Here is a 12,588-nt window from a genome sequence, read left to right on the forward strand (position 1 = left end):
CTGGCATGAGTTCCCGCGGGTTCTGCTCCTCCTGGCAGGTCCCAGTATGTTTTCGCTTCCCCCACCTCACACCCACCTGCCTGACACAAAAGAACAGCCTCCTATAGTCCCTTATTTTATATACTATTTTATATATTAAAATGGCGTGTGCACGTGTGTGTGTGTGTGTGTGATACTCTAGTGTTCTCTGATGAGGTGCTGACTGATAGGTATCCTGTCTGTGCTGCTGCCCTGTCCTAACTGCTCTGTCACATTTCCCCCTGTCTTGTTACACTACTTACCACTTGATCTCTGCCTGCTGTCTGTCTGTCCAGTTAGAGTGTAAATTCTGAGGGACTTTGGCCATTGTCTCGGTTGTTCATTGCTTTTCCCTAGAACCTTAAGTGTTCCCTGGTGCACACTAGATGCTCAAAAATATCTTTTGAATTAATGAATAAAAGCAATTTTGAAAAAGTTTCAGGTATGTACTTAACAATATAGCATTAATTAAATCATAGGACCTCCCATAATGACTTAAAATAATGCCTTGTCTGTTTTTACTCAGTTACATGGAACCAAGAATGTGTAAAAATCTTGAGTAGTCAAGTAGTTGTTATGAAGTTTGGTTTCTAAAACTTACCGATTATGAGAGGCTTCCTCAAGCTGTCAAAGAGGAGGTTTTCCTCTATACAGTATTAGCATCGTGTGCCTTGTTTCTTAGCTCATAACAACTAAAACAACCATTTAAAAGAAGTTTGAGTCAACCAGAGGAAGAAGGTTGATGGTAGTGAGAAGTAGCTGGGAGAAGTCAAAAAAATTAAAAACGACACTAACTCATATCGGAGCCTGGGATCATTTAGTGTGGATGAAAACAACCCTGTGTGCCGGGTAGACTCTTAGAGCTTTATTGTTCAATATAACTTATGACAGTGGCTCTTAGTAGTCAAAGATTAAGTTATACATTATGTTCAGTATCCTCAGAGAAATGTGCAAATACATTGTAGTGTTTTATTCTTAAACAGGTAATGTAAAAAATCAGAAGGTCGAAAAGGGTAAAAAAATTTTCTTTCAACCATTCATTTCCCTTCCTTGCATCCAGCCTCTGCTATCAGTTTCTTATTTCTTTTGGATGGCCTGCGGTATATGAAACACAGATTATAGTATATCATATACGATGTTATACACATTCAGCAGTTTATTCTGTTTCCCTGTCTACCGAATTGCCCCATTTTTTTCTTTGGTTGCATAGAACCCCATCAAATGGGTATATTTTAATTTTTTTAAATCAGTTCTCTGTCACTGGACAATGTTGGTTTCCACTCTTTGGTTATTACAGGTAGCTTCTAAATACCTGGAATAAAATAAAATGAATAAAAATTTGCCTGGCCTTCTTCCCCTCTTCCTAGCACTACAACCCACTCCTCTTCCCAGGATGTATGTTCTCTAAGTTTCCTGAGTTTAAGAAGAGTTATGTTATTCATGGTGGAACCTGGAAGCTTATGCTAATGAGATGACTCTGGATGACGACTGACCACACCAGAAAGACCAACCATGTGATTAGGAGTTGGGGCTTTGAGTCACAGTGATAGTGGCCTGACCTCTGGGGAGAGAAGAGGGACTCAAAGAGATTAAGTTCAATCTTGTGGCCAGTGATTCAGTTGGTCTTTTATATTTTAAAGTTTTGATGTACCTGGAATTCCTTTTACTATAAAAATATGAACTAGGGTTCCAACTTATTTTTTTTTCAGATAGTTGCCCACCTTTACAGTGTCACAGATTGTGTATTCTACTTTTCCTTATTGATTTGTTGCTAGTTTATTTCTGGACTTAAGGCTGTTCCAGTGAACTGTCTGATTCATGATCTAGAACCACACCGTTTCAGTTAATGTCGCTTTAAAATATGCCATACTGTCTGGTGGAGAAAGTTAACTTTTAGTATTCTTGCTCTTCCTCTTTTATAATTTTTATGATTATACCTACCAGGATTTTATACGAACTTTAGAATCAACTTTTCTGATTTTCAAAAGAAAAGTCTTGTTTACTATTTTTAGTTTGATGAATTAAATTTCTATATCAGTTTAGGGAGATTTGACTTCCTTAACATGTTAGATATTAAGTCCATAGATGGTTGCTCATCTTTTTGGCTCCTTAGCAGGGCATTTCATTAACTGTGAACCTGTGGTTGCTGTCAGTGATCGAAGAAACTGGTATGACATACCTTTCTATTTCTTTAATGTGAACATGTGTTTGTCAGTCACTTTTTAAGGACTTCTTTATATAGACTTTGTACATTTCATGATATCCCCTGGATATTTTTTTTTTAAGATTTTATTTATTTATTTGACAGAGATCACAAGTAGGCAGAGAGGTAGGCAGAGAGAGAGGAAGAGAAGCAGACTCCCCACGAAGCAGAGAACCCGATGTGGGGCTCGATCCCAGGACTCTGGGATCATGACCTGAGTGGAAGGAAGAGGCTTTAACCCACTGAGCCACCCAGACGCCCCTCCTCTGGATATTTTAGTGTTTTCTTTCATTCTGTCTTGCAAATGGCTGTTATTTTACATGTGAGGCCTGTTGATTTCTGTATTTTAATTTTGCTCCCAATCTTAACTGAATTCTCCTAACAGTTGTAATAATTTCCTAGCTGATTCTCATATATATAGTGATCATATTTATCCTCTCCTTTCTCTTTTTTACCTCTCATTTTTACCCTCTTATTCCTAGTATCTTCAAAACCATGTTAATTAGTTTTGGTAACACGGCAGTAAGAATTCTACATTCCTCATTGATGTGATTCCAAGTAGACTTGGGGGAAAAAAAAAAAAAATATATATATATATATATATATATAGTGATCCCTAGAGCAACAGCTACACACACACACACACACACACACACACACACACACACCCCAATCTTTTGTCAAATTCCAATATGAAAATTAAAATGGAATGCTAAAAAAATGTTCAAATGACCCAGAAGAAGAGAGGACATGGGAAACAGAGGAATTAAAACAAAAATAAGCAGAAAATGATAATAAAATGATAGACACAAATCTAAATATTAATAATCACACTAAATGTAAGTGTTCTAAATTTATCAAAAGACAGAGATTATCAGCATAGATATTTTAATATCCCAATTGCATGCTATCTACAAGAAACTCACTTAAATGTAAATATTGTGTTAAAGTAAAATGACAGGAAAGATACACCCATGCAAATAATAATCAAGTGAAATCTAGAATGATTATGTGAATATCAAAGTACACTTCAGAGTAATGAAAATTACCAGGGATAAACAAAGGATGGAAAGATTAAAAAGTTAATTCACTAAGAAGACCTCACAATCTTCATTGTATACATCAAACAGCAGATCTTCAAAACACATACAGCAAAAACTGTCAAAACTGAAAGGAGAAATAGACAAACCATATTTGTAGTTGGAGACTTAAATACTCATCTCTCAATCATCAATAGAACTAGTAGAAAATCAGCTAGAGTATAGAACTGAAAAAGACTATCAATGTGATCTACTTGACATTTATAGAGCACTCAACCCAACAGCAGCAGAATATAGTCTTTTCAGGTACACATGGACGACTCATCAAGATAGACCATAACCTGGGTCATAAATCATAACAAATCTAAAAAACCTGAAATTATGCCAATATGCTCTCTGGTCATAATCCATAACAAAAAGATAGCTGGAAAATCTACAAATAGTTAAAAAAAAAAACAATACTTTTAAATTAACTGTGGCTTACTAAATATATTTTGGACTGAGGAAATGTAAAAATGTCATATCAAAATGTATGGAAGGAAGAATATTTTTTAGCATTAAATGCTTATAAAGAGGGGCATCTTGCTGGCTCAGTCAGTAGAACATACAGCTCTTAATCTCAGAGTTGTAAGTGCATGCCCCACTTTGGGTGTAGAGATTACTTAAAAATAAAATCTTTGGGGTACCTGGGTGGTTCAGTCAGTTAAGCATCTGATTTTGGCTCAGGTCATGATCTCAGGGTCCTGGTGTTGAGCCCTGCATCAGGATCTCCATTTAGTAGGTAGTCTGTTTGTCCCTCTCCCTCTGCCCTTCCTCTCACTTGTGCTCTCTCTCTCAAATAAATAAAACCTTTAGAAAATAAAAAATTTAAAAAAAATTAAAAAGCAACCAAAAATGCTTATGGAGAAAAAAAAGTCTTGAATCAATAATCCAAGCTTTTTTTTTTTTTTTTTAATTTCTTTTCAGTGTACCAGAATTCATTGTTTATGTATCACACCCAGTGTTCCATGCAAAACGTGCCCTCCATAATACCCACCACCGGGCTCCACCAACCTCCCATCCCCCGCCCCTGCAAAGCCCTCAGATTGTTTTTCAGAGTCCATAGTCTCTCACGGTTCATCTCCCCCTCCAGTTTCCTCCAACTCCCTTCTCCTCTCCATCCCCCCATGTCCTCCGTGTCAATAATCTAAACTTTTAACTTAAAAAGGAAATGAAAAATAAATCTAAAGAAGTAGGGGGAAGAAAAAAATAATTAGAGTAATTGTCAATGAACTTGATCACAGAAATCATGGAGAAAATCAACAACCGGTTCTTGGAAAAGATCAATAAAATTAATAAACCTCTAGCAAAGCTGACAAAGGAAAAAAGGGGTAACATGAATTACTAATATAAGTCGTGAGAGAGGAGGTCTCAGACTCAGCAGACATTAACAGGACAATAAGGAAATACTGCAAAAAAAAAAAAATCCTCTATGTAAATATGACAATTTAGATTGAATACCAATTCTCTGGAATGTGTATGTAAAGAACTATGTACAGTCCAATATTTTACTTTACTCACAAGCTAACTGGTTAACCTGTTACTGCTTCATAAAGGCTGCAGAGCACAGGAGACTCCTAGGTCAGAGATGAAGAACTTCATTACTCCTCGTATAGCAAATATCGTGAGCTTCCTATTGGTTGGCATGAGGTACACGTAACTCCTAAATCCATCAGGCCAATAGGTATATTCTGCAGTGGGATTAGATAGATGTTACATGTGCAGTGAGATTCAGATAGCCCCCAAGGAACACCACAGTTGGGAAATTTATCTCTTTGATAACTGGCACTGTGGGGATGCCTGGATTCAGTGGGCTGAATGTCTGACTCTTGATTTCAGCTCAGGTCATGATCTCAGGGTCATGAGATCAAGCCTCACATTAGGCTCAGATTCTCTCTCTCCCTGCCTCTTGCCCTGCCCCACTCTCTCTAAAAAACAAACCAAACAAACAAAACCCTGGCACTGTGATGAGAGGAAAATGTCCCCTAATCCTGCTCTCTGCAGACATAGCCCTGAGAAAGGGCCCAGAGAAGGAGTGTTAGAGCTTTGCATTATTAGAGCAGAGGTTAGAGCTTTGCATTATTAGCATACCAGCAAGGCCACGCAGGGATGCCTGAGACCCAAGCATACTACTACAAACACCAAAGTAGCAAAACTCACTCAAGATGAACTAAATGTCCAAAATAGTCCTGTAACAACTAAGGAATTAAAGCCTTTGAAAACAGAAATCTCCAGGCCCAGATGGTTTCACTGGTGAATTCTCTGAAACATTTACAAAAGAAATAGCACCAATTCTACACAATCTCTTCCAAAAAGTATAAGCTGAGGGAGAGAAAAAGTAGAGGTGGTTCAGTGGAAAAGTGAATGCCTTTTCAACAGTGTTGGAACTGTTGGACATCCATATGCAAAATAGATGAACCTCAACTGCAACCTCCCATCTTATACAAAAATTCACTCAGAATTAATCAAAGTTTAAATATAAAGCATAACACTATAAAACTTAAAGAATATATAGGATGAAGTCTTTATAACTTAAGGTTAGGCAAAGAGTTCTTAGACAGCAAGAGCCCAGACCCCAAGAGAAAATATTGATAAATTCAACTTCATTAGAATTAAAAACTTAGGCTCACAAAAGACACTGTTAAGAGGATGAACAGGCAAACTACAGTCTGGGAGAAAATATTTGGAAAAAATATTTGGAAATCACATATCCAATAAAGGACTTTACATAAAGAATGTATAGAGAATTCTTAAAATCCTACAATGAGAAGATAACCCAGTTTAAAAAAAAAATAGACCAAAGTCTTCACCAGGCACTCATCAAAGAGAATACACAGATAACGAATTAGCACTGAAGAGGTGTTCAATGTAATTAGTCATTAGGAAACTGTAAATTAGAATCCCAGTGAGATGGCCACTGTGTACCTGTTAGAATGACCAAAATAAAAATACCAAAAAAACCAAGTCCCGCCAAGGATGTGGAGGAACTAGAACTCTCCTACATTGCTGGTAGGAATGCAAAATGGCATAGCCACTTTGGAAAACAGTTTTGCAGTTGCTTATAAAGTTAAATAAATTAATATAGGACCCAGCAGTCCCACTTCTGGGTATTAATCCTAGAAAAGTGAAACATTATATACCCACAAAAATCTGTATGCAAATGTTTATGGCAGCTCTAGTCACAATCATAAAAAACTGGAAACCCAAATGTTCTGAATTGACAAAGTATAATATATTCATACAAAGGAATACTATCAGTATCAGTAGTAAAGAAAACAAAAACAAAACCAAAAAAAACAAGCTATTGGTTTACACAACTTGAATGAATAAACAAAGACATGCTGAGTAAAAACACCAGTCTTGGGGCCCCTGGATGGCTCGGTTGGTTAAGTATCTGACTCTTGGTTTCAGCTCAGGTCATGACCTCATGGATTGTGAAATCAATCCCCACATCAGGCTCCATGCTCAGTGGGGAGTCTGCTTGAGATTCTCTCTCTCGCCCTCTCCATCTGCCTCTCCCCCAAATAAATAAATATAAAAATCTTTTTTTAAGCCTTAAAAGGTCATATATTGTATGATTCCATTTAGATGGCATTTTCAAATAAAACTAGTGATGGAAAAGATCAGTAGTTGCCAAGAATTACAGGTGGGAGGAAGGTAAGACAACAAAGTGGTAACAGCAAGGAGTTCTTGAGGGGTAATGGGAATTTTCCCTGTATTGACTGTGGTTTGGTTTCATTGAATCTACCCATGGATTAACACTCAAAGAACTACACATCAAAAAAGTCCATTTTGCTGTGTCATAATTTAAAGAATAAAATAAAATTTTAAAAATGGATGTTGGATGTGCTATCTAATCCTTTCTGCATCCAAAAATATGATAGTACAATTTTTCTTTTGTTCTATTAATATGGTGAGTAGTATTAGCAAATTTTCCTCATCTAGAATCAACATTTAATATATTTGGGGAAGTTTTACCACCCCAGTATGATAAGATTTTTAAAAACCTGCAATCTTGGGGTACCTGGGTGGTTCAGGTGGTGAGGCCTCTCCCTTCAGCTCAGGTCATGATCCCAGGGTCCTGGGCTCAAGCTCCACATCAGGCTCCCAGCTTGGCAAGGAATCTAGTTCTCCCTCTCCCTCTGCCTCTCCCCCTGCTTATGTGCGCTCTCTCTCTCTCTGTCAAATAAATAAAATCTTTTAAAAAATAAAAATTAAAAAATGAAAATCTGGGATCTCTAAAAGGGTAGAAACTTTGGGCCGTTTGGAGAATGAAAATATTCAGATCTCTCATTTCTTTAGGCTGTTCTGGAAAAATAAGACTCGTGTTTGTTCTGAAAAGTACATTTAAAGTCAGTTGTATTATTTAGAATATTTGCTTTATGCGTCACTTATATTTCAGGTTTATTGCCAGTAGGTATTTGAGAGTATAGCTCGTGCTGAATTCTTTGATATTTAGGAGGTATTATGACCTACTGGAAAGAGTGGAAACTTCTTGGCACAATAGACTGATTTCAAATCCCGACTCTGCCATGTTTCGATGATTTTCTCACACGTAATCTGGTTTTGGAGCAAATAGTGCTTCTTTTGGCACAGAGAAGGGGTCCTCCAGAATAGAGTAAGGAATGGCCCGATGTGAGGGATGGGTTTTAATATTACTAACTCATGGGATTGTTGTAAAGATCATGTATGTGCTCATTCCTACTCAGTACAATGTCTTTATTTACAGACCTGAAGGTTGTGTGCAAAACTTTCAGTGAACTTGAGGTTCTTCCTAATCTATTCATTCACGGAGATAATATTTAAATGTCCATGAGATGAAAGTGTTTGCTTTAAATAATCATACATATGTGGTTAGAACAGAAAGTAGGCGTGACTGGAAAACGTTCAAGATTCTATCTAATTTACACACGACTACATTCCAACTTACACCCACACAAAATAAACTTTTAAATCTCTTGCCTAGCCTATGAGCTTTATAGATCTTTCAGAAGATAAGTTTTTAAGACTTACCCAGAAGTTAGAGTGTCTGTAAAAGGTTTATGGGGCGGGAGGGAGGTGAATTTTTTAAGTGAAAAGTGGTTTTTCCTCAGATCACCAATTGCTAGGACTGAAGTTCCTCATGAAATCAGTAAATATTCTTTATTTCCTTTTGCAAAGACATCAGGTTTTGTAGAAGCAAGTGATACTCAGTAGTTGTTAATGTTTAATAATTCCAAACTAACAATACTTTTTAAAACCCTGGAGAGTCTTCCTTGGATTGTTCCTCAATGTGTATAAAATGGTTCATAAACTTAACCAGAGAGCTCGAAGAGAAAGCTCCCTGACATAGGTGAGATTTTAAACACAAGAGTAAAAATCGCAAATTAGGGCTCCTATGTGGATTTCAAGATTCTAGATCTCTCGCCTCCTTAAATACCCAAATTCCCTTACAGATAACAACCCCCACTGCCCGGTTTTCAGCTTCTGGGTCCCCATGGTCCACCTGTGGTCAGCCCTCACTCTCTCCAGCAAGACCCCCTCACCGCGCCCAGAGGATCCCTGTTTGCTCTGAGCCAGATGTTTCCCCCCAAGGCTCTGCTTTAAGTCGGTAAGGCAATATTTCCTGCCCTTTGTCTTCGTCTTATCTTTCATACTTCTGCTCTTTATCATAATGTTTGGTGTTTCTGGGGCTTGATGATACACCGCTGTCAGCGTGAGCTTGTGCTCTGAGTTTCAACAGCTGTGACATGTCTAAACCGCATTATCTTGAAAGCGTTGGCACTGCGAGAAACAGAAGGAGCCAAATTCATAAAACAAAACATCTCGAAGGGTTCCTATGGCGACATCCTGCAACCAGGAAGTACCCATTGGGTTGAGTTGGCCTGTTCAGCCGGTGAGAGTCCCCGCCGCGCTCCCGCATCATTTGCGTGCACAGCGGCTAATCCGGGCTGGGGGAGACGCGCGCATCTGCAGATTGCAATCACAGCACGAAAGGTGTGCCTTTTTGCCTATAAAACCCATTCTTAAACGGGTTATTGTGTTTGAAGTGATTTATTACAATCTTTAGAGATAAAATATGAATACTGTACAAGGGGTGTGGAAACCAACGTACAAAATGGAATGTTTGATGGAGAGGAGTAATCGGAAAATAATGAGTATGCATTCTAATAAGGGGCAAGTCACTCCGGAAGATTGAAAAGACTTCCTTTTATTGCAAGTTGAACCTGGGCAGAGTTGGACTCAGGCAGTAATAAAGTGGTGCTATGTTCCTTTGCATCTGATTTTATGAGACCTTTATGTGTCAGTGTGACTTTCCTCTTTATGTATTCATATTTTAGTTTTAATATATTTGCTGAGAGTTTGATTTTTTTTTAATGAGGTAAAGCTTCAGGGGATGAATGTAAGTGCTACTGTATAACCCGAGTTATGAGCGGCAGGGAAAGAGTCTGGAAGAGAGAAATACATTCTGAAGTGAAGATCAGCTTGTTTGTCATTTAAGAAGGAAATGCTTTTTTATCCCCAGATATGTAGTGACTTTTTTTTCTGGGTGATTTACCTATACCTAACCTTTTCTGTTCTTCATCTTTTCCTTTGTATTTCCTAAGAGCCTCACCTGTACTTTACATTGGAAATATTTTTCTTACTTTGCAATTTGCTCTTTGGTTTTGTTTGTGATATTTTTTGGCATTCAGAAATTTAAAGGTTTTTATGTAGTTGAATATATTAATTTTTTTTTATGTTTCTGCCTTTGGTGTTCTTTAGTACCCTAAAATTACATGTACACTTATATTTTTATTAACTAATGCCACGGGTTTTTTTTTTTAACAATCATTTCTTAATCTATTTGAAATTTATCTTAATGTAAAGCAATAGTTCTCATCCATTCTATGCATGAGGCATCCAATCTATGCCTTAGAATTATACGAGAAAAAGAAAAAAAAAAAAAACAGAACAAAACAAAATGAAAACACAAATCGTGCCTAGATCTCAGTCCAGAAAAACTCATTTAGAATCTCCGAGGGTAGGGTCTAACCATTGCATTGTTTTAGAATTTCTGCAAATGATTTGTGATGTTCAACCAGAGTCAAGAATCAATATGCAGAGTCAGGTATGGATCCAATGTTTTGTTTTTCCAAATTGTCCCGATCCACCTCTCAAAGATGCTTTTGAAAAGTATTGACTGATATGAAAGTGGTGATGATAAAGTAAGCATAAGTGAAAAAATATTGATACAAACTTCGTATGTATGCACATATGACAGTACTCTCTAATTCTGATTTTACACTAATGTCTATAGTACTACGTAAAAGACTAAAAAATATATTGAAATTTTAATGGTGATTATTTCAATGTGGTGAGATTTAATTTTTCTTATTTATCTTTTTCTGCATTTTCCAAATTCTCTATAAGCAGCATGTATTACCCTTTATAATAAAAAAATGGTTGCAAAAGAACTTTAACTTATTTGAAAGATTAATTTGTAGTCATTATTTCTTAGTGCATAGATGAGTATGAGAAATATTTTAACTGTGACAAAATCATAAAACTATAGTTTGCAAAGGTATGTTGTTAGATGAGGACATATGCATGGTATACATAAGATTTGCTAAGTTTATATTTTTATAAATAAATAGATAGTTATCCATTTTTATACCTATATTGATTTGATTTATAACTGATTTGAGTTTATTAAATTTTTTATTTCACTTTTCTCTGAGAATGAAATATAATTTGGGAGAAGATTGGTAAAAAGAATCTAAATATTTCAGTTTTGGATTTCTTTGGTCAATGAGAGACTCATAACAGTATGGTTTTATCTTAGCTTGTGTTAGCACATTTGCTCACTTTGCATAGGGAGATGAATTTAATAATAAAATCCTACATTCATATCAGATTCCTAAAGACATTAGGAACTAAGAACTTTAGACAATGGTTGGTCCATTCTCCTGTTTACAACTGAAAAGACTCTGAAGATAATTTCATCAGAGCCTTACAAAAATCCCTGTATTAAGTTGGAAGGATTTTACTGTATTTAACTCAATCTAAGATTCCATTGCTTTTAAAACTCACCATTAATTTTGCTCAGAAAAAAAAAAAGTGTTGCTAATCAAATTATGATACAGTGTTTTCCAAACACATGGACTATAGATGCATCCAATTTCAAGATCTTAAAATTTGAAAAACAGATATATCTCAGAATCAATGAAACACAGCCATTATTCTTTCAAGTGAGAATACAGGAAGATGAGGAAACTTTCTTGTCCAATCCATCCAGAATTTGAACTTCAATATCCAGATTTGTTCTACACACTGCAGTTAAGTTGCAGATGTTATAACTGAGATTAGTGAAGAAAGGTTTCATATGATAATTTAGTAGGAGACTTCTTTAGTCCACATGATGATAAATATATTATCATGGAGGGGGGGACGAACCTGAGACTTTTCAGAGACCAGGTCTTCCTACTAGTCTGAGTAACATTCAAATGACCTGTTTGCAGACATTTGTTTTTGCCGTATTAAACATAATGCCTTATAGCCAGCAAGAGCTCTTCTGCCAAAGCATTGAGATTGGTTAAATGACTCTGGTGCCTACTTTGCCATAGCTTCGGCACCTTTCCCACGTCTAAATTGGAGTGAGGGTATGTGAGATATTTTATCCTAAATATTTGACTTGTCAGAGATGAGCACAGTAGCAATCATATAGCTTAGCTACATCTTAAAATCGTAGATTTGAAAAGGAGTCTCAGAGATTCTCTTAAAACAACCCTCTCGTTTTATGGTGAAGGAACCTAGAGAGCCTCCAGGGGTAAATAATTTGCTGAAGATCTCATGGTCACATAGAGGCAGAGCCCAGATAGAAGCCAGGCCCGGTCCCATTCTAGTATGCCCTCCCCACTGTTTCATACTCCTAGCATTCAGGGAAGTGATGAAGATTATGGTTATTAAGTAATTTTGAGAGCCTGAATTTATAAACTGGGCGGTTATTTTGGCATATATGTTTTTAAGTGTTTGCTTCACCTACTTTGGGAAAAATCTGGAAAAAGAAGCTAGCATTGACAACTTATTCATCCCTTGGAGTCCAAGTGTATTACTACCAAGGGCACGTTATTTAATGAAATCCTCTCTACCACCTTGAGAGGAAATGAGTTCAAATAGATTCAGGAATTTTCCCAATGTTACACAGGTAAGTGACAGATTGTGTCAGACTCGAAAGCTTGTTAGCTGCTATACTCTACTCCTCTTTTGTGATTAAAACAAACTTTGAGTGAGGTACTTTGTACGAGCATCCTGGGCCTCTCGTGTTTG

The sequence above is a fragment of the Mustela nigripes genome, chromosome 15, assembly GCF_022355385.1.
Source record: "Mustela nigripes isolate SB6536 chromosome 15, MUSNIG.SB6536, whole genome shotgun sequence".
NCBI classification, from domain to species: Eukaryota; Metazoa; Chordata; class Mammalia; order Carnivora; family Mustelidae; genus Mustela; species Mustela nigripes.